Source organism: Pteronotus mesoamericanus, unplaced genomic scaffold, assembly GCF_021234165.1.
Source record: "Pteronotus mesoamericanus isolate MK-2021 breed Mesoamerican mustached bat unplaced genomic scaffold, CSHL_Meso_final scaffold_371, whole genome shotgun sequence".
Taxonomy (NCBI): Eukaryota; Metazoa; Chordata; class Mammalia; order Chiroptera; family Mormoopidae; genus Pteronotus; species Pteronotus mesoamericanus.
The window spans coordinates 3,604,482-3,632,122 of NW_026555314.1; the positions used below are offsets into that span (position 1 = coordinate 3,604,482).

The following is a 27,641-nucleotide window of genomic DNA, read 5'->3' on the forward strand; positions in this document are numbered from 1 at the left end:
TGGGCTCGTTCGGAGGGGGAGGGGGACAGTCACCGTGGACCACCTACGCTTCTGTAGGACCCAACACCAAAGAAAAAGCAAAGTGCGGAGCAGCGTTGTAGAGCGCACTGCCCTTTATGCCCGGCATATCCCTGTCTGCGTGTGCGTAGCCGTCCCCCACGAGGGGCTGCTTTAGCGCATTACCTCTGTGCCCATGCTTTCAATCGCCTAACCACGGAACAAGGTTGGGGGCGTGGGCAGGGTTTGGCCCACACCGTGTGCTGCACGTGGGCAGGGAATGATTAATAGGGCCCGTGAGTGACGGGCATCGCCCTCCCCACCCTTGGTTTCTTTTGGTGAGTGTTTTTCAGAGGGAGGCTGGGGAAGTGGAGAGGAGCCCCCCAGGGAGGTCCCCCAGTGGTAGGTGTTAACTTGAATTTCTTTCTTGCCCGAAGAGATTCTCCTTTTTCAATCATTCATTGCCTTGTTCTTTGTCCGGCGTCCTAGACGAATACTTCTGGTCTCGTATCTGGCATATTCTCCCTTACTCTCTTGGGGTCTTCTGTCTTTTGCCAATCTTTTCTCTTCAGACTTTGGAGAGAATCAGCCCTCCCTAGTGACCAGCCTCGTGTGAAGTTAGGTTTTGTTGGAGTATTTGTAGCACACATGCGTGCGTGCGCACACACAGTTTCTGGGGAAATACGTCTCCCTTCCTCCTCTTCCCGCTTACTCAGATGTTTTCAAAATGGCTGTGAATATGAGCTTGAATCTCATTCAGACATGGATGGAGGGAGAAAAAAGTCAGAATGTTACAGAATATCTGGGCAATGGAAAACTGTGTGCTAAGGAAGGAAGTTGTCTCCTAAGCTGAACACTGAAGTTCGCTGCCACTAATGTTGTAATAATATTTTTCTTAAATAACAAAGCTGCCTAACGTTACTGTCTTACTTCACTTGTAATTTCAGACAATTATTTCCATGTTAACCAGAGGAAATGAACTCATTAAACAAATGAAATACAAATGATTCTTGTTCGCAGTTGTTTTGAAGGCCTCTGTTAAGGAACTAGTTGCTCTCCTACTTTCTTTTCCACGAGTATTTATGGATTATCTCCTTCAGGGGCGCCCAGGAGGCTGAGACAGGCCTCTGCCCGTAGGGAGCCTCCAGTCACTGCCGTGAGTGACTTCCTCCAGCTGGGTGGTCGGAGGAGAAGGACCAACAGACAAAAACCGACTCATGCATGACAAGAAAGGAGAAGTCAGAGCTGGGTGTAGAAGCTGGGAAAAGTGGGCCTATGTGAAGGGGGAGGCCTGGGAGCCAGGCCGAGACGGGAAAGAGGGTCGGGTCAGGGCACAGGCTGCATGGAGAGGGGCACGACGGGGCATGGGGAGCGGGCGGGGAGCGGGAGCCGGCTCTCCGCGGGGGCCGGGCTCGTGTGCGCGGGGCAGTGTGGTGTGCTGCAGAGGGCGTGGGCACCAAGGCCCGGTGGCCGCTCACCAGCTAGGGGCCATCAGGAGGCCGCTCTCTCTAGAAGTCCTTCCCCTCGCCTGCAAAGTGAATACGCTGATGCCTGCCCGGCCAGGTTGTCGTGAGGATTACATGAGATCATGGGTGGCCATACTGGGTGCCCAGGAGTGGCCACCTCCCTCCACGGTCTGGACAGGTGGTGTACGGGGGTCTAGTAAGAGTGTGATTGCAGGGGGAGGAACAGCAGGCTGAGGGCTTGTAGCTCTGTCTCACTAGGCTTGGGGATGCACTGGAGCCTTTTAAAAGCCAGTAGAGACCTGGACTTCGTCCCGCAAAGCGAGGGGTCGCCCTCTGATTCTCAGCCAGGACATGTGCCTGGGTTGCAGGTTCGGTCCCCGGCCATGGCACGTACGAGAAAGAGGCAACTGATTGATGTTTCTCTCTCACATTGATAGTTCTCTCCCTTTCTCCCTCCCTTCCCCTCTCTCTAAAAAATAAATAAATAAAGTTGGGTTGGTTTTTTTTTTTAACAGACTAGTAGAATATAAGGTCATCTTTCACTGAACCGATCTGGCAGCGGCTTTGGGGAGGACCACCAAGCCCGAGAAGCTGGAGGCAGCGCCTCGGTGTTGCAGGAATTCAGTCCTGAGCCCTAAGGGAGTGTCTTCTAGAGAGTAGGAATGGCGCTGGTGACTTAGTAGATAAAGGACGGGGAGGAGGAACAAGCCAAAGCGTTGGGACAGCCCTGATGGCACTGGCAGAAACAAGCAGGGCAGCACGCAGACCGAGGGCGGACCCTGAGCACAGCGTGGACAAGAGGTGACAGCAGGACCCTGGAGGAAATATCCACCAGAGACAAAAGTCCTTGGGAGCACGGTCAGCTCTAGAGATACAGAGTTCAGAGTCAAACACTCAGGCATCCGCCCGTGTGCACGCACTTGTGTGCACGCACTTGTGTGCACCCTGTGTGCCACAGCTCGGGAGTGGCCCGGGGCGGAGGGCGCCTGTGTTTAGAGGAAGAGTCCCAGTGACCCGGGGCCGTGGGAGAGGGGGCAGCCCGAGGAAGCTGTAGGAGGGTCCACACAAAGCAGGGCACATCCCAGGGTCAGGCGTGACCGTCAGTGAAAGGGAAATGAGGTCTGAGACGAGGTCAGTGGACCTGGCGAGAGGGGGCTTTGAAAGAGGGCAGTTTCAGAGGCCGGGCAGCCCCAGCCCTAGCCTTTCTCATCTGTGCTGTTGTGGCGTTTGACTTCCACTGGATCCATTCGTTCATGACGGCCATCCTCTGCTCTTCCCTCATCGGTACAGTGTGTGATTCTTCCCCTGCCCCATACGTGCATATGGGCCATGGGAATATCCTGTGCTCTCCACCGCTGCCTGCCTAGCACACGGAGGGCAGCCTGCTCTGTCTCAGTGGAGGACAAAGCCAAAGCCGAGCTTCCAGGCGCTCAGGTCAAATACCGCCAGGTCGTCCTGGCCCCTCCCTTTCACCCTCTACATCAGTGAGTTCAGAAACTGCCAGGCCATGCTGGCACGCCCGCTCCGCCCCGGTCCCCGTGTCCGCGGTCTCCTGCCTGCGTGACTGCAGCAGCCTCCTCACCTGTTGTCCGGTCCCAGCCCCCTCCCTTTCGGCCTGTTCCCAAGCCCACAGCCAGCGTCTCCATCTCGAACCGTAGTCGGATCACGCCACCCCCACACAAGAGCCTCCAAAGGCTGGCCTCCCATTTCATTAAGAGTAAAAATTCAAAATCTTCCCCCCGGCCCCACCTGATTTGGTCATTGCCAGTCCTGCCACATCGCCTGGCTCACTGTACGCCGGCCACCCTGGCTGCCTTGCTGTCCCTCCAACACTCCCGCCTGCCTTCAACACTTCGGTCACTTAGGTCTTGGCCCTGCTGTCCCGGAGGCTGAGGCTGAGGCTTCCCGACCCCCTTCTATGAAAGAGCGGCCCCGCCCAGCTCTTGGCGCCGCAGCGGCTTCTTTCACTCTGGCTAGTTTTTCTCCACGGCCCCTACCGCCGTCTGGCCCTCTGTGCCTCTGCTTGTTTCTTTATTATCCACCTCACCTGGTGAGAAGTACAGCCCAAGAAGGCAGGGAGTTTGTTTTGTTTTTACTACAAGCCCAGTGCCTTGCACAGAGTAGAAAATTAATAAATATGAATTGAATGAAAGAGAAGGGAAACTAACATTCTCAAGTTGTGTCTTGGGCACTTTCACTTTTATCATTTAGTCTTCACAACAATCCTCAGAGTATTATGACTATTATGTAGATGAGAAAACAGATAATTACAGGTCCAAATCAGTATTTATTATTTAAACTGAGGATTCAGAATGGAGGAACAGAGCACGGAGTGAGTAGATCATTTGACTTCAATTTGCTCCCATTCATTCATTCATAAAATATTTAGGAAGCACCTGAGTCAGCCAGGCCCTCTGCTAATTTCTGGGGATCTAAAATTGAACAGAAAATGCTTCCTGAACTCTAGTCTGATGGTGGAAACAGCCATTTAAACAAAAATGTAGAGTAATGGGATAAGTGCTATAAGAGAGGCAGGAACTCATCATTCAGAAAGTATGAGTAGGCAAGTGTTTCATTCGGGAGAAGTCAGAGAAGGCTCTGGAGGAAGAGACGTTTGAGGCCGGCCTCTTTGAATGAGTGCTGCACATTCAAGAAAACTGGCTGCTGCTGAAGGGGAAAGGCCAGGCGCTTGCGGTCCTCCGTCACCAGCCTCCACCCGCCTCACCAGCCTCGTCTCCTGCCACCCCGTCCTCACAGACACACACTGCTCGTCATTCCCTGCAGCGCGATGCTGCTCCCTACCCTGGCAAATGCCGTTTCCACTATTTGGAGCGCCCTCCTCTCGACCCCTTGTTTCCTGTTGCGGCTCAGTTCAGCGTCGTCTCCTTCCCCGGGTGGACCTAGACGAGTCCACTGTCCCATTTCTGTGACTCCCACCGGGCCTCACCCCTCTGAGGGCAAAAGGCCTCAGTCACCTTTGTTCTGGCTGCTGTGTCCCAGGGTTGACCAACCTGAGCCTGCACGGGAGGGGAGAAGAGGGCACGAAGGCTTGGGACGGCCTGCGTGTCGTGAGGGCAGCTGAGGGCAGCAGCTGAATGGGCCACCTGCAGGAGCCGAGGAGAATATGGGCTGCGGAGGGGTATGTGGGCAGATGAAGGCCCTCAAAGGGCACGGGAGGTCCAGAAACGCAAAGCCTCCTGCGGCGGAGCATGAGCCGTGGAGCCATCTGTGCACCTGAGCATCCTTGCTAAAGACCTGCATGAGGCGCCGCAGAGCTGGCCGAACGCTCACGGGCTTGCGGGAACTTTCCTGCCTGCTCCCCACACACCTGGGCTGCCTGTCCCTCAGCCTGGCCACCGGGGTGGCGGGCTCTGTCTAAAGCCGGACCGAAGCACAGGAGCAGTAGCTGGAGGGATGGATAAAAACGGGATCACTGCTGAACACCTTGCCCCAGACCCCAGCAGGCAAGTAGCGGTGCAGCCGCGTCCAGCCCTGGCATTTAAGTCCTGGAGCCCACACTCTCGGTGAACAGGAGGGACTGGCACACTGGCGGAGCGGGGCTGCCTCCGTGCACAGTGTGCTTAGTGCGCGTGAGTGAGAGTGTGTGCGTGTGTGCATGCATGTGTGCGAGAGAGAGAGACAGAGAGAGAAGAGGTGGGTGCAGGGGAGGGGGAAGGGGGGAGTTTCAGGTGCCTGCTGAAGCCAGACCTTGTTTGCCCTGCCTGGACCCACTGTCAGAGGCCCGCCTTTGGTCTCTACAGGGAACCCTGCAGGCAAAGCTCCCAGGCTCAGGGAACATCCCGGACAGGAGTACAGGGCCTGGCACACGGCAGGCATTTGACATTTGTTAGAGGCTCAAAGGATGGATGGACAAATAAACAGATTTCTGACCTAGGGGTTGGAAGAAGAGGCTTCAAGCTTTAGCAGATTGTGGTGTGTGGCTCTGGGCAATTCTTATCCTCTGTCTGGTCCCCAGTCCCCTTCTCTGGGAAATGAAAGTGCTGGTAATGGATGCTTATGTCAGCCGCAGGCTGAAACGTGCCACACAGGTCGAGGATCTGCGCTCGAAGGCATCAGCCTGCTGCGCTGACCTCCAGGGCCCCGGGCTGGCCTTGGTGCGGGAAGTGTTTGTTTGGCGTTCCGATCAGAGGCTGCCATCTCTGCTGGGAGTGTCTGGGAAATGACCATGGGCAATGGGGACAGACGGGTGGAGAGAAAGCGTCTTAGTCCATCCTGGACACCTCTGGGGTCCAAGAGCCTCCTGCCGATGCCCTCTGCGGGGAGGCAGGGCCAGGCCCTCCTTCACCTTGGATTGGTCAGACAGCGGGGCCCGAGCGCTCATTCCCAAGATCCTTAGGGAGGGATGAGGCCTCCAAAGCAGATCTGCCTTCTGCTGCATCCAGAAGGAATGTGGCCTCTGATTTCACTTCCCACAGCTGGCAGCACGCAGCCGATATTTTTCTGTGGTGCAGCCAGAGTAAAGAGAGAATAAAGTGTTGAATTGTTTGGCATTATCAAGGATTTCAGCTCCCCAGGACTCCAACATAAAGAGATGGAAATAGAGCTGCTGGAGCCAAGAAACACACAGAAGTATATGAATTTATTACATATTCTCTTTCCTCCTTCCAAACAGCCCTAGAAATGTCAAAAGATCATCTATTGTTTCATCGTTGATTAAAAAAAAGCAGTTTGGGTTTGGTGGGCTCTGCGCTTGGGCAGGAGGCAGGCAGCGGGAGGGGAAGACGGGAGTGTTCTCCTAGGGCAAGCCTCGGGAGGCCCCGCCCTCCTTCCAGCTCTTCCTTTCTAGGTGTGTGTTTCACACGTGTAGTCTAGGCCAGGGCAAGCGTGGAATTACATACTTGCGTGCTTGTAACTGTGTAAGTGCCCACTGCGTGCAAGGTTCTGTGTGGTGCCGTGGGACACCCCAGGCGTGTCAGCAAAGCCAGGGCTGCAAGGAGCTCAGGACCCCGTGCTGTCTGACTGTGCTAAGGGCGGCCGTGGCACCTCGGATGCAGCTAACTGCCCTCCTGCAGGATCCGGGGCTGGGGTGGCTCTGCTGCCTGGAGGAGATCCAGGAGGGCTTCCTAGAGAAGGTGACATCTGAGCTGGGCCTTGAAAGATGAGTAAACTGTCTACTGGCAGAGGAGGGAGCAAAGGCATCTTAGGTAAAGAGAAGATAGCCTGATGCACAAGTCAAAAGGCCACATTCAGCCATCAGACCTGGAAGCTGGGTCTGGAGAGACAGACAGCACCTGAGCCCACTCTCGGGTCCTGAGCCAACCCAGGCCTTGGCAACCGGAGGCCATGTCTGATTAGAGATCTGCTCTCCACACTCTCCTCCGAGGCCGACAGGGGTGTAACTCTCCACCTGTGACTCTCCCATTGACCACCCACCGCCTTCGGCAGACTGGCCCAGGCCTGCAGCTGGACTCAGAGCCCTCGGGGAAAGAGCCGGCTGCTGGCTCACCGCCCTGCTGCCCTCCTGTGGCTGGAGGAAGGCTGGCCTTTGGGGAGCGCCCGGCTGTCCCGCGTACTGGTGGGGCCATGGGGCCAAGGGGATTGGGTCAGGCCCCAGGCCCAGGGCTCCCCCAGCCCAGCCGCCTTATCTAGCGCTGGCAGTCTCTTGTGCACCCCAGTACCTGACCAGGAGGGCGGGCTGGCAGGTGGGCCAGGGGCCCCATGGCCTTTTTCTCTTCTGGCTGGACATCCCCTCAAAGTGTTCCCCTACCCCTCTTTCATACCCTCGCCACCTCTCTTTTCCCAGGAAGGCCTTGGAAGTCAGGGAACGTCTGAGTCAGGGGAAACCTCGCAGGCGGCCAAAGCCTGTGGAGCGATGGTGGCTGTCCCTGTTCCCCCTCTCCACAGGGCTGCCATTTGTTAAGCTGGCACCTTCCGCCTGTGGCTCACTTGCTCAGAGGCCAGGCCTCTCTCCAGCCTCTAGAAGGGATGCAGGCGGAACGGACCCAAACCTCCATTTGGTTCGGCAGCAGCCCTTCTCATAGCTCCTGCACTGGGTGCAGAGAACCAGGAGGAAGAGCCCTTCCCCACAGACAGCCGTCTTTCCACACCTTCCCGTGTGTTAACCTGCTGCCGTGAGAGTCCCCGGACCCCGGGCCCTGGAAATAAGCGTAACCTAACCCCCTTACTTTTGAATTCAGCTTTTCAGCTTTCATAGCCTTTTTGTATTTATTTCTCTTATGACCCTCAAACCACCCTGATGGGTAAGCAGAGAAAATACTATATCACCCTCACTTTCAGGGATGAGCAAATAGGGGCACAGATTGGATCACGTGCTTGAGGTTTACAGCCAGTTTGTGCAGAGCTGGCACTGGGCCCTAGTCTCCAAGCTTCTGGTCCCAGCCCCCGGCCTCCCTGCTAAGGTACCCAGGCCGGCCCCAGGCACAGAGAGTGGGGTGGGGGGGACGCAGTAGGGAGTCTTCCCTTCCCAGAGCCAGCGCTGGCCTGGGTCTGTGGACGGTGAGGCCCCCCGCCCTGCCTCGGCCCCTTTTGCGGTGACTACGGGAGTCTGGCCTCGTGGCCTCTAAGATTCCTCCTGACTTCAAGGTTCCTCCTCCTTGATCAGAAAACTGCCACTTAAACACTTCTTCTTCTGCGTCTGGGAGATGTTGACAGAAATGTAGGACAAGGCTGAATTAGCATCCCAGGTCTGTGGAAGGCACTGGGCTGCCGTGTTGGGACAGGCACTGGGGAGATGTCACAGGTAAAGGCGACATCCACGCCCCTTACTCCTGGAGGCTGTAGGGTCCAGTGGGAGCGGCAGGCATTGGGGCCAGCCCCCATGGAGAGCCAGCAGAGGGGTGCCTAAGTCTGCGTGGTCACCGCAGTACCCCCGCCCCGCTTCCCTCCCACAGACATGGGACGCCCATCCAAACAAGGGGCTTTATACAAGCCAGTCCCCAACGGCTTCTTAGAGAAGGCAGGGATGCTGCCACTTCCAGGGGCGAGGGACGCGGTTAGAGGGACCCTGTGGGCATGGCTGTGTGAGGAAGCTCAGCAGCCCTGATGAGTCAGCAGATGGCCCTCGGCCTTTGTGGAGATGGCCGCTCAGGTGAGGCTGCTGGGAAATGGGCTCCCTGGACAGAGAGCGGAGGAGCTGAGGCCCTGCCTGCAGCCCCAGCCCCAGGACCCGCCTCGCCTGGCTCCAGCCCCTAAAGGAAGACTTTCCATTCCCTTCCCTGGAAACCCCCTGCACTTACGGGAAGCTGGGTGTTATCTTAAGGTCTGTAAATGACTGGCCTGCTTTTCCAGCTGCAGCAGTTCATTCAGAACAATTAGCACGCATTTTGAGTTGGAATGAAACATATGGCAGGAGGTCCCCAGGAGCCAGCTAAGGGAGCCCAGGAAGGAGGGGAGCAGCCTGGGGAGGGGCGGGGTGTGCTCGGAAAGGGGCGGGCTCCAAGCGCGCTGCCTGGTCCAGGTGCACCTGCTCTGGCGTCAGGGGGGCAGAAGCCAGGGCTCGTGCAAGTGCCTTCTGCCTCTCAGGTTGTGAATATGTTCAACGCCCTTTGAACTGGCATTTGGGATCAAGAGACTTGAAAATCCCCTTAGCCCAGAGAATGTCCTGCTCGGAGAGCTTTAGGGCAAATACCCAGGGGTCTGGACTGGGGAAAGGGTGGACATACTGAGGAACTGATACTCACCCAGGCGTGCCTTGATATTCTTTCATTGGCTGAACGTTGGCTGAGGGCCTGCTCTGTGCCAGTGCTGTCCTAGGCATTAATTTCTGTGTAGAAAACAAACCAGGATCTCTGGCCTTGTGGAGTTTCCATTCTAGTGTGGAACGACGCAACACAAACAAACTGCTGAGCACGTTAGAAGGCAGGTTAACCTCAGTAAACCAACCTGCAAGATAAGTGTTGCAATTTCCTTTTTACATGCAAAGAAGTGGAAACTAAGAGTTTACTCTTTTTTTTTTTAACTGTTCAAATTCTCTGAGCTAGGAAGCGGTGAAGTCTGGATTTGAACCATCCAGCCCAATCCCCACGGCACTCGCCTTGCCTCAGAGATAGCTAAGATGCCCACGTCCATCTGAGCAACCCCCGCTGGTCTGGGTGGGCGGTGGAATCATAGAGCCCCCAGCGGGAAGAGCTCAGAAACCGCCACTGGGGCCTCAGCCTCTTATGAGGGTGGAAATGACCTCTGGAGATTTAGGGACGTGTCTAAGGTCACGTGGTCAGTCACACGCTTACAGAACTAGAGCCTGAAGGTCCTTTGTACCAAACCAAGCAAACTTGCCAGGTTTTCGCAGCAAGCCCGCAGCTGTGTTCTCGGAGAGGGCCAGCGCCCTGCCAACTCCCTGCGTCCCTTCCTGCTCCGGGGACCGTGCACACTCCTCCAGGCTCCACCTGCACCGCCCCTGCCCGGTCACAGGCTCTCATGGTCCGGACAGGGGCTGACCCTTGGGGCCTCCCTGGGCCGTGATTTTGGCACCACCGGAGAGGGGTCTGCTTCCCAGCGTTGCCACCCCACCCCCGGCCCGAGTGTCAGTGTGCTCAGAGCAACGGCTGTAAACAGGTGTGGGGTGTCCTGCAGGGTCAAGAGCCAAGCAGCACTCTGTCTGGAAGAAAAATTGCAGTAACAGCATCAAGGGCGACCGCAGAGGCGGCTGGGAGGGGAGAGAAGAGGCAAGCGGGCCTTATTGCAGTGGTTATGAGACTTAAACCGGAGCCCAGGGCAGGTAAAGAACAGCTATAAATCCAGCCTCCCGAAAGAATATTCTAGAGGTAAGAGACACAAGCTCACTTAAAATATGTCTGAGATGAGAACCAAAGATCGTTATTTTTGAGTAAGGAGATAAAATGCTAAACACTGCCTTTATTAGTCCTTTCTAAAAGCCAGGTGTAAAATACTGCCATTCCCAAGATTGTGTTTTCCTTTTTTTTTCCTTTTAATGGCAGAAATTAAAATCTCCTTAAGCCATTAGCCATCACTCCCCAAGGTGAACCCTCAAAGTGATTCTCCCAGGGACCCCTGCCCGCACCCAGGAGGCATGGTGGCCACCCCGCTGAGCTTCACGCACCCCTTCCCACCTCTCCCTCAGCCCCCACTGGCACTGAATGAATGCCCGCCAGGCAGCAGGTGGCTGAATAGGCTGAAAGTTTTATGGGTCTGCCCCGGTAGACCCTGTCTCCCACCAGTTGCCAATTTGGCTGGTTGCTCCCCGCTCACAAATACCTAACACTAAAGCTATTCGGCCCACTGGAGCGCTGCCAGGCAGGGCCCCAGGACGCGTGGCGCTCAGCGGCCCAGCCTCCGGGGCTATCAACTGCCCGTCTGCTCCCTGGGCCACTTCTCCGTGGGCCGGCTTCCTTTCTTCCTCTCCACTGTCTATTTCTTGCTTTTTTCCTTTCTTTCCATCAAAGGCTGATGCTACCAGAGAAAAAGTTCATAAAAATGTTATGTCCACCATAAAACCCCTAATGTGGCATTCTGCATGATCCATGCATTAACATTAACATTTCCCAGACAGTTATTGTGAGATAATGGTCCCAGCTATAATTCAGCAGTAACGTTCCTTCAAGCAAATGTTATGGAGGAATAAATGACTTGCCAAGTGAGCTGCTGCAGTGGGGGCGGGGAGAGGCGAAGGCTCGAAAGCGCAGACTCTGAACCTCAGCACCCGAGCCCGGCTGGGCAGGGGTCTGGGCCCATTCCCGGCCGGGCTCTGCACGGGCTCTGCACCACAAGGCCAGGTCCCTCTGCTCTCCGCCGCCGGTTCACACGCATCTCTTCCTCTCCCCCAGAGCTATTTTGGGAGAACGGGCTGCGAAAGGGGATCCAAAGCATCAGGGTCTTAGAGCTCCGAGGGTGACGAGTGGCTTCGCTGTTTCAGACAACATCCTTCTCCCCGTCGCTGCCCCTGTGGTCCCAGCACGCGTTGCACTCACCCCTGGACAGCACTTATCACCCTGTGTGTCTGTCATTTGTTGACCCGGCTGTGAACCCTGCGGTGACAGGGCCTTCCTCGCGAGCAGCGTACGCATCTTAGTCGGTTGGTGACCGGGCACCGAGAAGGTTCACGTTAAGTGTGCGCTGGAGGTGAAGTGGCATGGGTGGACCGATGGATGGATGGACGGACAGATGGATACATGGTTGGATGAATGACAACAGAAAAAGATCCAGAAATAAAAGCAGACCTTAAGATGAACAACACTTGACGTTCGTGATGAAGGGGAAAATACCTGAACCCACATTTTTTAAAAGAAAACCGTAAAGGTGCGAGCTCGCGTGGAACTTAGGGATCTGCCGCCACACTCACGTTCTCCGTCAGGAGCTTAAAGCCCGTGGGGCTGGGGTCCAAGCAGGACTAGAACCTCGAACCACCCATTCAGCGCCCACCGGCTGCCATCCTGCTCCTAACATGCAAGGCTAGTGATATGCAGAGAACCCCTTTCTACCCCAAGGAGCTTGCTCCCTGGCGGAGGGGGCACCTGGGGCACCGGCGCAGCTCCCCACGGTCAGGGCAGGCTGTGATGAGTGTGGCAGTGGGAAGTGGGCCGCCAAGGGTGGGGGCCCTGGGAGGCGGGCCTGGCTGGGAAAGCAAACGTGGTTGGGAGCGGGGTGGCTATTTGCGAAGAGGGAGCAGGGCGAGCAAAGGCACGAAGGGCACAGGTACTTCATTTACATCTTCACGTGTTGAGTGTAGCGTCCCCAGAGACCGTTTGTCTAGTGTGGTGGCTTTCCTTACTTAGAATGTGGCTCTTAACTGCTTCTTGCTGTGCCCTTCTGACAGGCCCTCAGCTTGTGGGTCACACTCTTGGCCATGGTAGTCAGCCCTCTGGCTTCAGCCAGGCTGGGCCCGGCCAGTCTCACTGGCCCCCTGAGCCCCCTGGGTGGCGGCCACATCTTTGCTGTTCTTTCCCATCTTCACCCGGCGCTGCTCACAGCCCAGGGGAAGATCAAGCAGGAGCCACATTCCTCCCAGAGCTATTGGGGGTGGGGGCGGGGGGGAGTCTCCATGAGAAAAGCATGGGACAATGTTGGCTCTTTTCCAAATGCCACATGTGATGACCACTGTGATGGCTCCCAAGAGCAGGTCCCCAGAAGGCAGAACCAGATTTATTGCCCCGGCAAAGGAGACGGTGACCTCGACAAAGTATTCGAAGGACCCTGGAGAGGCTCTGCCCCAATCAGAAAGATCCTCCTCACTCAGGGGTCTCATCACATCCTGGAGGTACAAGAGGCCTCGGAGGTCAACGGATTTAACCTGCCGTGCCGTGAAGGTGTCCCGGCAGCCAGGCTTCCGCTCTCCTCCTCCTCTCTCCTGGTGGAGGCAGCTCTTCCACTCCGGGGCTGCGCTCGCTGGTGGAACGCCCTGACACCGAGGGGCAATTTGTCTCTGTCCTTCTACCTTCTGTCCTAGTTCTGCTCTCTGGGCAGCCCCGTGTAAGACCAATACCTCCGCCGCACAACGGTTCTTTAAATATTGAAGACAACACTCACGCCGCTCCCTAGGTCTACAGTCCTGCATGTATATATTCACATGCCTTCTTCACCATCCTCGCCCTCCCCCGCTGAAGCACGCCATGGTAACAGTGTTCCTCGTAGGAAGTAAACATGGCCCCCCGCCCCCCCCGGTGTGGTCGGAACCAGCGCCTCCTTCATCTGGCCTTGTAGGAATGCAGCCAGGAGCGCTATTACCTTTGGGGGTGGAAGGCCAACACATAACAACACTGGTACCTCTTGGATTTTCGGTCAAACTCCGCCCCCCTTTTTTTTCCACATGAAATGCTCTTAAGCTTCATCTCCCTCATGGGTATCGTCTGCATTTTACTCTAAGAACATCTCTCTATTCGGCATCATCACCTTGCCTTCAGCCTCTTTCCTGCCTCATAAGCTCTTTCTCAATCTTAATTCGCTCCTTAAACCCATTAACTGTCCCCTCCATTGTGGGCAATGAGAAGTGCCCTTTCCACACATCATGCAAATTGTTGGTGAAAATGCTCAACAGCACAAAGCTGGTTACTTCCACATGAAAGACCTCCCTCCAGACTCAAATGTACTAATCAATATCATTTGCGAGCCCTGACCGGTGTGGCTCGGTGGATGGGGCGTTGTCCTGCAAAGTGAAAGGTCGCAGGTTTGACTCCTGGTCAGGGCACATACCTGGGTTGCAGGTCCGGTCCCTGGTCGGGGTGGGTAGGAAAGGCAACTGATTGATGTTTCTCTCTTTCTCCCTCCCTTCCCCTCTCTAAAAATACATAAATAAAATCTTAAAAAAATACTGTTTGGGATCAGTCACACTCTAGCTAAAAAGTTCACCTACCTATTCGCCCATCCAACTTACTCTTCAGTCTTATCCTATCAAGAAGGATATCACAGAAGATGTTGTCAGACATCTTGCTGAAATCAAGATCCTTCTCAGAATTTTCCTTACCTGTGGAAAGGAAAACATAGGTATTCTATGTTTTCTAAAAAGGAGTAATAAAGTTGGTTGGACGTGATTTTTTTCAGTGAAGCAACCCTTGTTCTTGGCCCTTATGTCTTTCTTTCATAATTAATCCAATTTATAATTTTTGTTAATGACTAATATCAAACTTATTGTTTATATAGCTTCCAGAATCTGATGTTTACCACTTCATGAAAATACCACTTTTACACATTTCTGTCTCTAAAAACTATTTATTTTCATCAGTTCACAAACAGCTAACAGCGGTTCTAAAATCCTGTTTTTAAGTTCTTCCCACACAGAAGGCCATTGGCTGGTGTCCACAGCCTTGACTTTATTTAAAGCTGTAAGATACTCGGTTACTATCTCCTCACCTCTCTCAAACCTGAACCCTTTTTAAGTGTGTGTGTGTGTGTGTGTGTGTGTGTGTGTGTGTTTCCTGGTTCGATGACCATTGTCTTTGCAGAAAACAAAGCAAAATGGAAGTTAAGTTGTTTGCTTCCTTTTGTCACCTGGGGACCTCACATTGTCTGCCCCAGGCTATCGCTGCCTCAATTCCTTATTTTTTGTTTCTCTTTCCATTTTGTTTCAAGTATTTCCTTTTAAGAGAGAGAGGAGAGGGAGAATGTGTATGGGGTGGTGTGTGGGGAGGGAGGCGGTCTCAGACCTCAGTTCATTCTAGTCTTTGGCCTTCACAGAGCACCACCAACAGGGCCAGGTTATTCGTGTGGCTTCTTGTTTATAAGCCCCGCCTTTTGTATTTTGCACATGTGCTTCTAAATCATCCTGGAGCTCAGATTTGAAAATCTGAACAGAAGATACGATGTCCATTAAATTTCACATTCACCATTGGGAAGACATGGGTTAACCCTACCTTGTTTTACCAGCCCTCCTGAGAAATATAATTAGCAATGAAATTCAACTCAGCCAATATTTTCTGATCACCTCTTCTGCCCAAGGCACAGTTCCAGATACTGTGGGTGATACAGAGGTGAACAAGAATCGTCCCTGCCTTAAACACAGTGGAGGAGGCAGACACACAAATTGCTGTGGCTTTAGACAGGGTGAGACAAAGATGACAATGCTGATATATACAAAGTGCTACGAGAGCCCGAAGGAGTAGAGATCATGTCTGCTCAGAAAGATCCCGGAAAGATTCATGGATTGGAGGCTGGGTAGGGCAGCAGAAGCCAGAGATGCAGAAAAGGCTATAAATTTCTTGGGAGAGTCCAAAGGTACAGAAACAAGATGGAGTTTGGAGAACAGCAGATGGCTGTGCAGCTAGGCCATGGGGTGGGCTGGGGGCGGAGTGCACCCCGGATTCCAGGCTTTCCAGGCTTTCTGTTCTGCCCAGGACGGCATCCGAACACTGCATGCAACACACCCGCAAATGCGCTCTTTGCATCTCCTCTGAATTCCTTCTTCCTCTGTTGTCTTTATTTTTGACATTCCCATCCTCCCAGTAAATGGAGCAGTGAACTTAGAATCAAAGATCTGAATTTGTTTTCCTTTTAATTTATTCTGTAGTGTATTTTTTCCGTTACCATTTGGTCCCCTTATACCTCCCTCCCCCGCCCCGCCCCCAGCTATCCCCACACTGTTGTCCATGAGTCCTTTTTCCTTTTTGCTCAATTCCTCCGCCCCTAACCTCCACCCCCACTAGCTGTCATCTGCTCTCCATCTATGAGTCTGTCCCCATTTCCCTTGTTGGTACAGTTTGTTGATTAGTTTCCACATATGAATGAAACCATAATGGTATTTGTCTTTCTCCAACTGGCTTATTTCACTTAGCATAATGTTCCCCAGGTCCATTCATACTGTTGAAAAGGGTAAAATTTTCTTTCTTTCTTTTTTTTTTTTTTTTTACAGCTGAGTAGAATTCCATTGTGTAAATGTCCCATAATTGTCTTACCCACTCGTCTATGGATGGACACTGGGCTGCTTCCGTATCTTGGCCATTGTAAATAACGCTGCAGTGAACACAGGGGTGCTTATGTCCTTTCGAATTAGTGTTTTGGGTTCCTTTGGATATATTCCCAGAAGTGGGATTGTTGGGTCAAAAGGCAGATCCATCTTTAATTTTTGAGCTGTCTTCATTCTGCTTTCCACAGCGCATTCCTGTCAACGGCACAACGAGGTTCCCCTTTCTCCACAGCCTCTCCAGCACTTGTTGTTTACTGATTTGCTGATGGCAGCCATTCTGACAGGTGTGAGATGGTATCTCATTGTGGTTTTAATTTGCATCTCTGATGATTAGTGACGTTGAGCATCTTCTTATATGACTGTTGGCCATCTGTATATCCTCTTTAAAGAAGTGTCTATTCAGGTTTTTTGCCCATATTTTAATTCGGTTGTTTTTTGAGGGGAGGAGTGTTAAATTTTATAAGTACTTTATAAATTTTGGATATTAACCCCTTATCAGATATATCGGTGAATATGTTCTCCCACCCTGTGGATTGTCTTTTTATTTTGTGGATGATTTCCTTTGCTTTTCATGAAAGAACTTTTTATTTCAATGTAGTTCTATTTGTTTTTTTCTTGTTTCCCTTGCCTGGGAATTTGAATCCAGGATCCAACGCTCTGAGACTGGACGAGTCCCTCAATTCCTCGGAGCCACCATTTCTTCATCTATAAACTGGAGAAACAGTGCCCAAGCTCCCTCTTGATGTGGGAGAGCCCTGAGGCTCAAATGAGAATGCGCGGAGGGAGCCGCTCTATAAATGGCCCGGTGCTGTGTGCAGGGAAGAACCGCGTACAGGGGTGGGCGCGCCGTGTGTTGAGTCCTCTCAGATGAAACTGAGGTTCTCCGTGGGCAGCTTCTGTTAATTGTGTGCCTTGCGGAGGGACCTGGGACGATGAGCGGGGCAGGGTGGGGGGCTAGAGATGTTGGCGAGACCCAAGCCCGTTTTAGGTGGGGCTGAAACAGGCCATGTTTGAGACTTCAAAGCTGTCCGAGCTCACTCGGCGTGCCAGGGAAGGCAGGGGCAGAGGGCGCCTCAGGTCTCGGGAGGCCACTCGTGCAGACACCTGCGCCCTTCCTCCCACCTCCTCCCATGTGACACACACCTTCTGAACACACAGATGAGGAGGCCACCAACGCGGACCTCAGAGAAAGCCATGGAATATGCGAACACCTATAACTCAGTAGGGTGGGCAGCACAAAAGAGGTGAGCTCAGGGCCACAGGAACGGAGAGGAGGGAGCCACTCCCTGCCAGGGGTCAGGATGCTCAGAGGTCAGGAATGTGTAGTCACTCGTCCGGTAGAAGAGGCAGGAAAGGGCATCTGGGGAAGAGAGAGCGACTGATGCCAAAGCACAGAGGCCAAAAAAGTATCTGGAGCTCCAGAAAGTGCCTGTTAAGGCGCGAGGCTGGAACACGTGGTGGTGATGCGAGAGAGGGGAGAGGCCGCGGGCGCAGGGCAATGGGAAGGTGGCTGACGGGGGTGGGAAAGGAGGGGTATTTAACATTCGTGTAGGGGGCCCTGGCCGGGTGGCTCAGTTGGTTGGAGCATCATCCCATACACCAAAAATTTTCGGGTTTGATCCTTGGACAAGGCACAGGTTTGATCCCTCTTCGGAGAGCCTATGGGAGGTAACCAATTGATGTTTCTCTCTCTCTCTCTCTCTCTCTCTCTCTCTCTCTCTCTGTCTCCCTTCCTCTCTAAAAACATATTCTCAGGTGAGGATTTAAAAAAAGTACATGAGGGAGAAACAGCAGGTCGGGGAAAGGAGAGGTGAGGCAGTGCGGGGGAGAAGTTGAGGGTGTCTCCAGGTCTCCCTCCTGAGTGTCCACCACGAGGACGGTGCCGTTCATCCCTAATGACGACGCAGGAGGAGCACACATGGGGAGAGTGGGTGAGCTCACGGGTGGGTGGGTCGAACCTGGGGGGTGCTGTGTGATACCAGGACGACATCCTACCTCCTTCAAGCTTTGCATCCAAATCCCCCTTTCCCTGGTAAAATGTGTACTTTCAGCTGAATTTGAAGCGCCCAGAGGGCAGAGGCTGGGTCTGACTCTCGCTGTGCCCCACATCCTGGCCTCCTCGCACCCTGGGCTGAGAGGCAGCAGAGGTGCCCCCTATACTCATCAATTCCCTTCCTTGCCTTCGCCTTCTCTGGCCTTTGCCTCTTCTTGTTCCCGAAGATCAGGCCTCAAAGACAGCGTCAGAGAAACGCGGGTGTGCCCCCAGGGCAGACACAGCCCGTCTGCCCGGCCCCCACGAGCCGTGGGGTCCTGAGGGGGCTGCTTGACCCCTTTAAGTCTGCGCTGTCTAATTCAGCAGACATCAGCCACATGTGTCTGTTTAAATTAAAATTAAAGTCAGTTAAATTAAAAATTGAGTTAGTCGCTGCAGGCACAATTCAAGTGCTCATAGTCACACGGCGTGTATGGCATCGGAAGGTGTGGACAGAGGACACTTCACGGCCAAAAGTCCTGTTGGACGCAATGTGAGCCCCCACCTCACGGGTGGTGAGGCTCAGCGGGGTCCCAGGGTGAAGCGTGGGGCACGGTGGCCGGCTTGCGGGAAGCCTGTGGACGCCGGCTGTGTTATGCTGAACGAACCAGAAGAGACAGCCGAGGCCCTGGGCACCAGGAAGGTGACAGACAGGCTCTGACGTTGGGGAGAGTTGAAGGGGCTGCAATGTGCCGTGTGCGAATTTGGGGTTGACGTGAAGGGCAGCAACGCAGGAATCTCCAGAGGGGCATTTGGGGGACTTCATTGCTGCCAAGAGGATCTCAGTCAAGCTGCGGCCGGTGCCCCAGTGTGACGTCACTTACCTGTGGGTCTGGGCCTGGGTCTGGGTCCTGAGCTGCTGCCGCCGGGCTGGGAGCTGGGGGCTGGCAGGGAACGAGGGCCCCTGGTCAGAAGTCCATCTGCGCTGTGATAGCGGGAAAGGCTCTGGGCTTCTGTCCAGGTGGCCTGGCGATTGCCCTTCCTGAGGGCAGGCTGCCCCCCCATATACTTTTGCCCCTCTTTTGTGCCATGTATGTCAGGGGCCAGATGAACAGGCTCCATCACAACCCTGGAGTCCCCAGGGAGGGGGCGGGGGCAGGGGTAGTTGCAGGAGGCTGGCAACTGGGCTGGAAGGAGACGGTGCTGCCCAGGGCTCAGCGACCGGCACAGAGAGCCCCACCTTCCCTCCCTGAGCCGGAACCCACCTGGGCCCGAAGGCAGAGCCCTTCCGGTGAGGGTACCCCTCGGCCTCCCAGCCATGGGGACAGCCCCGGCTGAGGGCCTTGGGTGGATGCTGGATCATGCCCAGTCAGCCTGCAGCCGCTCCTGAGAGAAAAGGAGAGTCTACCCGTTGGGTTGGGTTGGGGAGAGGCGTGAGAAGGGAGTTTGGGAGTGGCAGGGATGCAGCCGGCTGGATCTGGCCAGAGACAGCGCCCTCGTCCATCCTCCTCACCAATCCTCCCGTGACTGGGGCACGCCTGCCTGCTCTTCCCTCTGCTCCGGGGTCGGGCGGGGCCCTCTAGGGTCCCATCCGGCCCTCGGTTCTAGTGCAGCGTGTGGAGGGCGGAGGGAGGAGCGGGGTGGGCTGCAGGTCCCCCTGTCCCCTCCCGGGTAGGATGGATCGAGCTGTGTGGAGAAATCCGAATAACTAATCAGAGTCCTCATTAACCCCCTGCCGCGATGCTCAAACATTCACTTTGCTGCTTGTGAAGCAGAAAAAACCCTCTCTCTGCATTAAAATCGATGCAGTATTCATCCCTGTGTTCCGACCAGTCCATCTTCATCGTCATCATCGTTGGTGGCCTGTCCTGCCCAAGCCAGGGCTTGGAGTCACTGCTGCGGGCCACTTGCACCTTCTATTATTTAGTGGCCCAGCGTGGAGAGGCCTGGATCACAGGGAGCAGCAAGCTTGGTGCCAGCATGGGGGCAGCTGCTTTGTTTTCTCCCGGGTGGGCCCTAGCCCCCTGCCTAGTCCCTCCGTAGGCGCAGTGCCAGGCCGTCCACCGGGCCACTGGGGTAGGAGGGCTGAGGGATGTGACTTCCTCCAGACCCGGGAGCCTGTCTTCTCTCCACGCTGCAGATGACTTACCCAGGGAGCAGGCCGCTTCTCAGTCAGTGGTGGGCTGGGCTTTGAAGGCCTTAGCATTTGGCCCACTAGCCAACCCTTTCTGCACACTTGGGACCTCAGTGTCCCCATGAGCTCCCTGGCACTACCCCCCACCCAGGCCTGAAACCCGTCCACCCCAGGAGGTCATCCCTATGTTGGACCCACATCACCTAAGAGCAGGAATCCACAAATACTCATCACTTGCCATGTACACCTTGTTCCAGGAACTGTGGGGGGCCCAAAGTCATTTAAGGCACAGTGCCTCTCCTTAAGGAGACTGGATAGCAATGGGGTTCGATGTCCATGCACCCCAGGAATACTACACAACGCCAGGAATACCACACAATAGCAAGTGGAGCAGGGAAGGGAGAGAGGGAAGGAAAGAGGGAGGGAGGGGTCCTAAGGAAGAGAAAAAGCACTCCTGGGTTCTCTTTGAGCCTAGGATGGTGTGGGAAGGAGCGCGGAGGAAACAAGGCCTGCTGTGCACCCCTTACTCCCGTCTGGCTGGCACTGGCCCAGCCGTCTGTGCCGGCTGTGGATCGGCCCTGATTTGGGTCTGTCCACATCTGCTGACCTGAGAGGTCACAGCCCACGCCTGGGCCTGTGGAAACTCCATTTTGGGGCCTTCTCTGCAGGAGGCCCCTAAAGGCAGCTTTGTGAAGAGAAGGAGGAGAAAGAGCTGAAAGGGAAGGTGAGAAGAAAGAGGAATTTAGTCCCTAGCTCCTCTTCCCAATCACTTTAATTGACTGCATTGGGAAATGGCGAGAGAGGTCGCTGTCCTGATCTTGGGCTCAGGTTGGTAAAGATGATCCTTCTACTCCTCCACTGGAGGGCTGCCAGGTCCCGGGGTCCTAGGTGAGCAAACCAAGCCCGGGCCCTGCCCACGTGGAGCGCGCAGCCTGGCAGAGGAAACAGGCCTTGCTCAGTCCCAAACAGGTGTCTGATTACAAACGGAGTTAAGAAACGCAATATCCAAAGGAGCCTTCCCTGGCCTGAGAGGTGAGATGGGAAAGGGAAGCTGTTATTACTGGAAAGTAGACAAGGAGAGAGCATCTTCTAGGAAGATGGGACTCTTGTGCAAAGTCCCTGTGGTGGTAAAAAGCACCTGCAACAGCAGGTGTTTGAGGACCAAGGGCCTGGGTGGCTGGACCCAGAGAGCCCGTGAGCTGCCGCAGGAGGGGCGGGCGGGCCCAGAGGCACCTGACCCTGCAGGCCTTGGTGAGGATTTCTGCCTTGATCTCAAGAGGGACGGAAAGCCAGTGCTGTGTCTGAAACAAGGGAGGAGAGGCGTGGGGGGAGCGGGGGGTTTGCGCTTCAGAAACTCTCTCTGGCTGCTTCGTGGAGAGCAAAGGGAGAGCTCCAACATGCTCACGGGTCATCTCAGTCCCTTCGTCTCCCGCTTTGGTGAGCTGACGTCTGTAGAATGTGCTGGAGCTTTATGATAGGAGATGTTTATCTAAATTCCGATCAATATTCAGCCTCCACTCAGAACCCACACAAATAAGCCATCACCCTTGAAGCAGCGCCCTTCCTTTCCTAACTTGGCAGGGACTCGGGCGGCCATGACCGCTCTGACCGCGGCAGGCGCAGCATGTTGATGGAGACCCTTTTACGGAGACCCCAGCCTGCCTGGGAGAGGTCGAGGGGAAAGCTCTGAGCGAGACCCCAGCCTGCCTGGGAGAGGTCGAGGGGAAAGCTCTGAGCGAGACCCCAGCCTGCCTGGGAGAGGTCGAGGGGAAAGCTGCTGAGCGCATGGATGGGCAGAGCTGGGAGCAACGTGGAGGGGGCTGCGGGGCAGCCGGAGAAGGAGAACTCTGGGGCGGCCGGGGCTGCCAGGCCCCGTCGTGGCCTCCTGTGCTGGGCGCGCCACTACCAGCGTGCAGCCTCCTCGGGCGGCGACCCGCCAGCGCCTCCTCTCCCTCCGCTTGGCTAAGGCCTCCTCTGCCCTCGCCTACCCCAGCTCGCTGCTGCTAAAGACACGGCCCCGGTCTCATTCAGGACCAGCACCCTTCCTTCTTTCACTTCAGCCAGTATTGACTGATCCTATCCTATGGGTAGGGATCCTCTGAGGGGCAAACACCTGCCGCCACTGTCTTTGCCCTTGAGCATTCTGCCTATGGGCGGGGAGGGGGGGTGGCTAGGAATGGAGGAGGTGAACTCGCAGGAGTCAGAACGAACTTAGCGCCGAGCGCAGGGCCGCCGCCTGGGTAATATGCCATGGCTGTAAAGAGGTATGAGTGATTCTTCATGGAAATTCGGAGACCTCACAGAGGGAATAATGTTTACCCTGAGCCCTTGAAGAATGAGCTGTGTTTTAGCTGCTTGAGCAGGGAAATGGAGCAGCCCGGGCAGCCGCCAGGGCGTCTGTGCGTGGAGTCTGTAGATGAGAGGGGGAGCACTGCCCTTCCCTGGGCAGGCCCGGTGGTCTTCCTTGGAAGGCTTCAGACAGCACAGTGCAGGGTTTTTGTTGCCGCTCTGACTTCCACCACTGTCTTGGAAGGCAGCTGCAGACAATACAAAACCAATGGATGTGGCTATGTTCCAATAACACTTTATTGGCAAAAAGAGACACCTCAGGATTTGCCCGGGTGTAGCCTGCCAGCCCCTGACCTACAGGAGAGATGTAAGAGATAAGGCTGGCAAGTTAGGTAGGAGCCATATCACAAAAGGTCCCGAGTACCTGACTTCTAAGTACCTGACTTAGTTCTTAAATAGTAAGGTTTTTGCCCTGGCCAGGCAGCTCAGTTGGTTAGAGCATTGTTCTGATATGCTAAGGTTACAGGTTCCCCCTCTGGTCAGGGGACAGACAGGAAGCAACCAGTGAATGCAGCAATAAATGAAAGAACAGGTTGGTGCTTCTCTTTCTCTCAAATAAATAAATAAAAATTTTAAAAAAAGAATAAACAGTTTCCAAGCATAGGAGTGAGTTATCACAGAATTACTGTGAAGCGCAATCACCGAGCTAATGGGTGTGGCTGGACCTGCCGTGGCACAAAGATCATCCGCAGACGCGGGGTTTGTGGAGTCTCATTAACCAAGGGCTCGGTAGAGCAAGGGGTCTCCAGGTGAGAACCCGCTGGGAGGGACCATTCGGCCCTACCCGTCCTGCTTCTCAGATGGAGAAGCTAAGGCCCTGGCAGCAAAGTCACATCCCAAGCTGACACAGGAGAGAGACAGAGAGTACCAGGCACCCTGGCTCCGGGGCCGTTTCCGGCCTCTCCGAACTTCTCCGTTGCTGATTCCACAAGAACAGGGGTCCTGGGCTTCGCTCTGACTGTAGGTCAAAGTCGCCGTGGCTGGGGCGGGCGGCTGACTTTCAGGCACCCTCTCCAACCCCAACCCTTCACACCGAGCCTAGGGAGAAAGGCGTTTCATCCATCCCTCCATATATCTGTCTATCTATCTATCTATCTATTTTAATCCTCACCCGAGGACATGTTTATTGATTTTAGAGGTGGGGGAGGGGAGAGAAGAATATCTATGTGAGAGAGAAAAATCAATTGGTTGCCTTCCATATGCATCGCGACCAGGGATCAAACCTGAGACCTAGGCATGTGCCCTGATGGGTAGTTGAACCAACCAGCTGAGCCACCTGGCCAGCCCAGGAGAAAGGCATTTTAAATAAAATTCTTTTACCATCCCTTCCATATCTGAGGTTCATTCCTGAGTAGCACCTGCATGGGAACAGTACAGACATATCCTTTCCCATCCTTGTCATCGCTCCTTTGCCATCCTCCAGGGGCAGTTGCGGCTGAAGCCTCCATGAAACACAAGGGGTGAATCTCCCCGGTGGGGACTGGTGCCTTGGGCGGCAGGTCCTTGGGTGGCAGCGTGTCTGCGTGCAGCAGGGTTACTGCGGGAGGGACCAGGGCCCTGAGAAGAGCAGGGAGGCCCAGGGGGGTGAATTTCTTCAAAGCCCTGCTTCCCGTGCCTTCCTTAATGGCGGGAGTTTCCCTGTGAGGACAAAGTCACAGTTTACCTTGGAAGTGCCGGAAGGGACAGTCAGAGCCATCAGACTGTTTCGCCGGTGGCTGTGCCCACAGGGCTCCTTGGACCCTACAGGCCTCTCGGGGCTTCTGACTGCCAGGGAGCTGGGATTTGCACCTTCGCAGGCCTGTGACCATGTCTCTGGGATTGTGTGTGTGTGTGTGTGTGTGTGTGTGTGTGGTTGCCACTTCCATCGTTGTGACCATGTATAGATCAATATTTCTTTTAAAGAAATTATTTCTCATTTCATGCATAAATTATTCCACGTAAAAGGCCATCCGGAGCTCAGTTCCTAGCATCCTCTTTCAATAAAGCAATATTATCGCAGGCTGGTCCCCAAACTGGTCCCAGGAGAGGCTTTTCCTAGATTCTTTGTCAAATGAAATGTCACCGACTCACCAAATGATGAGAAGAAGAATTTGTCTTGTTTACTTTCCAAGCGAGGCAGAGCGGAAGCAGCCCGGCCTCTTCGCATCCTCTCCTGGCTGGGTGGGTGCGAAGGCAGCCGGGTGGGTGGGCAGGGTGCTCAGGAGGCCACCGGAAAGCCCTTGGACCCTGCTCTTTCCCTCTGGCCCTTAACCAGCTTTGTGACTTCGGGTGAGTCATTTTTGTAGCCTCAGTTCCCCTTTTTAAGAACAGGACTAATAACTCCCTATTCGATAGGGTTGTTGAAAAGATTAAACAATATCCCCTGCTGAGTATATCCATTTATTTACTCCTTTATTCAAGCAGTATGTGTTGAACACCTAGTATGTCCAAAATACACGTCAGTTTAGGATTACAGAACCTAGTGGGACGGGCAGACTGGCGAACAGACGAGCGGAGTCTGGTGGTGAACATGCAGGAGAACATGTACACAGGGTGCTCTCTGCCCTCGGACCATCCCCGAGGCCGCGGAGCTGCCCGCTGGGCGCCCGGGTGTGGCAGAGGGAGGGGAGGGCCGCGGGCTCACCCCACCTGAGGGCCAGACAGAGCGGCTGGCTTGTGCCAAGGGCGCCGGCCTGTCCTGCTCCTGGAGGGAGCCTCTGCGCTGGAAAGGCCGTCTGCGGCCCCGGGGCATTGGCAGCCTGCGGGGGCGTGGGTGGGGGAGGCTCGAGGGCCTGCCCCGGGGAAGGACGGCAGGGAGCAGGAGAAGGGACTGAGCCCGCCTGAGGAGAAAGCGGGGATGCAGACAGGTGGGCTTTGCAGAGATTTTCAAAGGGCTTCTGGTGGGGCCGAATTTTCTCCAAGAAAGCTAATCCTGATGGGAAAATTAAGGGACTTCTCTAAATGCAGGGCTGGTCTCAGTTGAGTGAAAAGGGATATTTGCTTTCCAGGATGGATTTGCTATCACCAGTTCTCTATATTTTGCCAGGTCTCCCGATGGCCCCAGGTATACTCATTCGCCCCCTCCCTTAACAAACAGGCACGGAGCCAAAGCCGGGCCAGAGCTGGAAGCGCGGGGCTAGGGACACCTGGCTCAGGAAGCTCAGCGCTTCTGGGGGAGAGCGTGCCCATAGGGGCGCCCAGTCACCATTCGCGAGATACAGCCTGGAGCTTGTGGCTAAGAACTTTGGGCTTTCTTTTAAGAGAGAGACAATCCCAGCTCTTAGGGGGACAGAGAGGAGGGAAGGACCCACCCTGTGTGGGTAGGGAGGCACTGAAGGGAAACTTTACAGAGCTGGATCGGGAAGGATGAGTAGGGTTTTGCCAAGTAAGATCTAAACAGACTATTATTACTTATTACTGTCATTGTCATGAATGACAGCAGTCACCATTTATTCAAGCTTCCTCCGTGGCAGTGCCGAGTACTTCGCTATACCCACTAAGCACATCAGGGGTCTGGGAGTTTTCCTTTCCAGAAATAGGATAACCAAGATTGACAGAGGTCACACAGCTGGTAAGAGGGAGACCTGAACTTAAACCCTAGTTTGTCTGACTTCAGAGTCTTTTCTACTCCACTATATCCTCTCTCCCACGTTCACTTATTAATATTAGCATAGGAGACATGAAATAATCCATAATTTGGTCAAGAGCTCTCCATTCAGAGACACATTGAAATATAGAGAACTGTAATGCCTTTGACAATGAGTGATAATAACCAAATAGGCAAGCTCTCCACTGAACTGCCTAAGCATCGATCTGATTTAATATTTTCCAGTAGTGGCTCCTTTTTTTTGAGAGAGAAAGAGAGTAGAAGGGAAGGGGAAAAAGAGGGAGAGAAACATGTATGAGATTGATCTGTTGCCTCTCACACACCCCCATCTGGGGACCTGGCCCGCAACCCAGGTATGTGCCCTGACCGGGGATAGAACCTGTGACCTTCCAGTTTGCAGGCTGGTGCCCAATCCACTGAGCCACATCAGCCAGGGCAGTGTTTCCTTTTCACATGTAAGAATAATACTTCCAATGACCTACATGATTGTTGTACTAACCTGGGTATAAATGGAAGGCATAGAGAAATTAAAGACACAAGGCTTGTCCTCAGAACGTGTGATTGTCATGGAGGAGATTTTGATTAACAGAAAGCAGAGGTTCCCAAAGAGGGAGATTAAGGGCCGATCGCTGGGTGCGGGTGCAAGGGGCCGACTTCACTGAGCTGCAGAAGTTCAGAGACAGGTAGGATGTGATTTGTCTTGGAGGGTCGGGCAGGACCTGGACAGCAGAGAGGAAAGGGGAACACGTGGCCCTCCAGAAGGGCATGTGGCCTGGGCAGAGGACAGAGGGCTCAGACACGGTATGAGTTTGGTGGTGAGACAGCGGTTGCCGGGCATAGCTGGAAAAAGGGTCAAGTCTGAAAGGACCTGGAAGGCAAAGACATTTCCGTCGCTGTACTTGTGCAAGAACAGCCCCTCGGGTGGCCTCCAGGGAAAGAACAGACTCTTTCAAGGCCTTGCGGCTGATGCAGAGGAAGACTTGGGGTGGGGGGTTGCTGCTGGGGTAGACACTAGGGTACAGCAAATTCTCCAAAGTGGTCAGGGGACAGGGCTTGGTTTAGCTTTCTGGACAGAGTCCAGCAGCTCAGTCTTCACCTTTGTCCTATTCATCTGCAAAAAGCTTAAGTGCAAGTTGGCAGAAACGGCCCAGCTGCTCCCTGGGGCTGCCTGCTCATCCCGTCGGAGGTGCCCTGGAAGAATGACCTTGGATAGGCAGGGAGGGGCCTGATCAAAGCTAACGGGGTGGGGCCGGAGCTCCTCCATTTCTCGGGGATCTTGTAGGTACAGAAGGAACTTCACCTTGAAGATGAAGTCGCTGGCTCCTTATCTGTGCCCTGAAACATCTGGCCCATCAGGTCACGCAGAGTCTGTGTCTTCCCACCCATCCACCTCCCTGTCTGTCTGTCTGTCTGCCGCTTTGCCTGTCCCACTGCCTCTGGGTGGGCCCGAGCCCAGTCTCAGGATTGAGGCAGTAGTCCTGTGGGCTGTCACTCACCTCTGGAGGGGAAGAACTTTGAATGGCAACAACAGGGAAAGTGGTGGGTTCTGTCTGACCAAGGTCTATAAAGGCTCACGCAGGCCCCTCCTTCAGGGCAAGGCGGGTGCAAGTGTGGTGGGGAAGTGGCTCTGAGAGGTGGCTGGGGTAGGAGCGGGGCCATTCTTCTCCCTCCAGCCCCTCCCTGTGCTCAGCGGAATCGCTGGCAGCAAGCGAAGGGAGGTTACAGGCTGTACTTCTGCCTGGAAGCCTCCTCCAGGCCGCTGGCAGCCAGGCTGCTGCCAGTTCTGGGAAAGGAAGAATCTGTGT

The 27,641-nt window shown here is 54.6% G+C and overlaps 1 protein-coding gene across 1 annotated transcript in view; it reads left to right on the top strand.

Annotated features, from left to right (window-relative positions):
* PKNOX2 (PBX/knotted 1 homeobox 2) overlaps nt 1-27,641 on the top strand; it is a 241,302-nt gene that overhangs the window by 117,261 nt on the left and 96,400 nt on the right. The window lies entirely within an intron of this gene.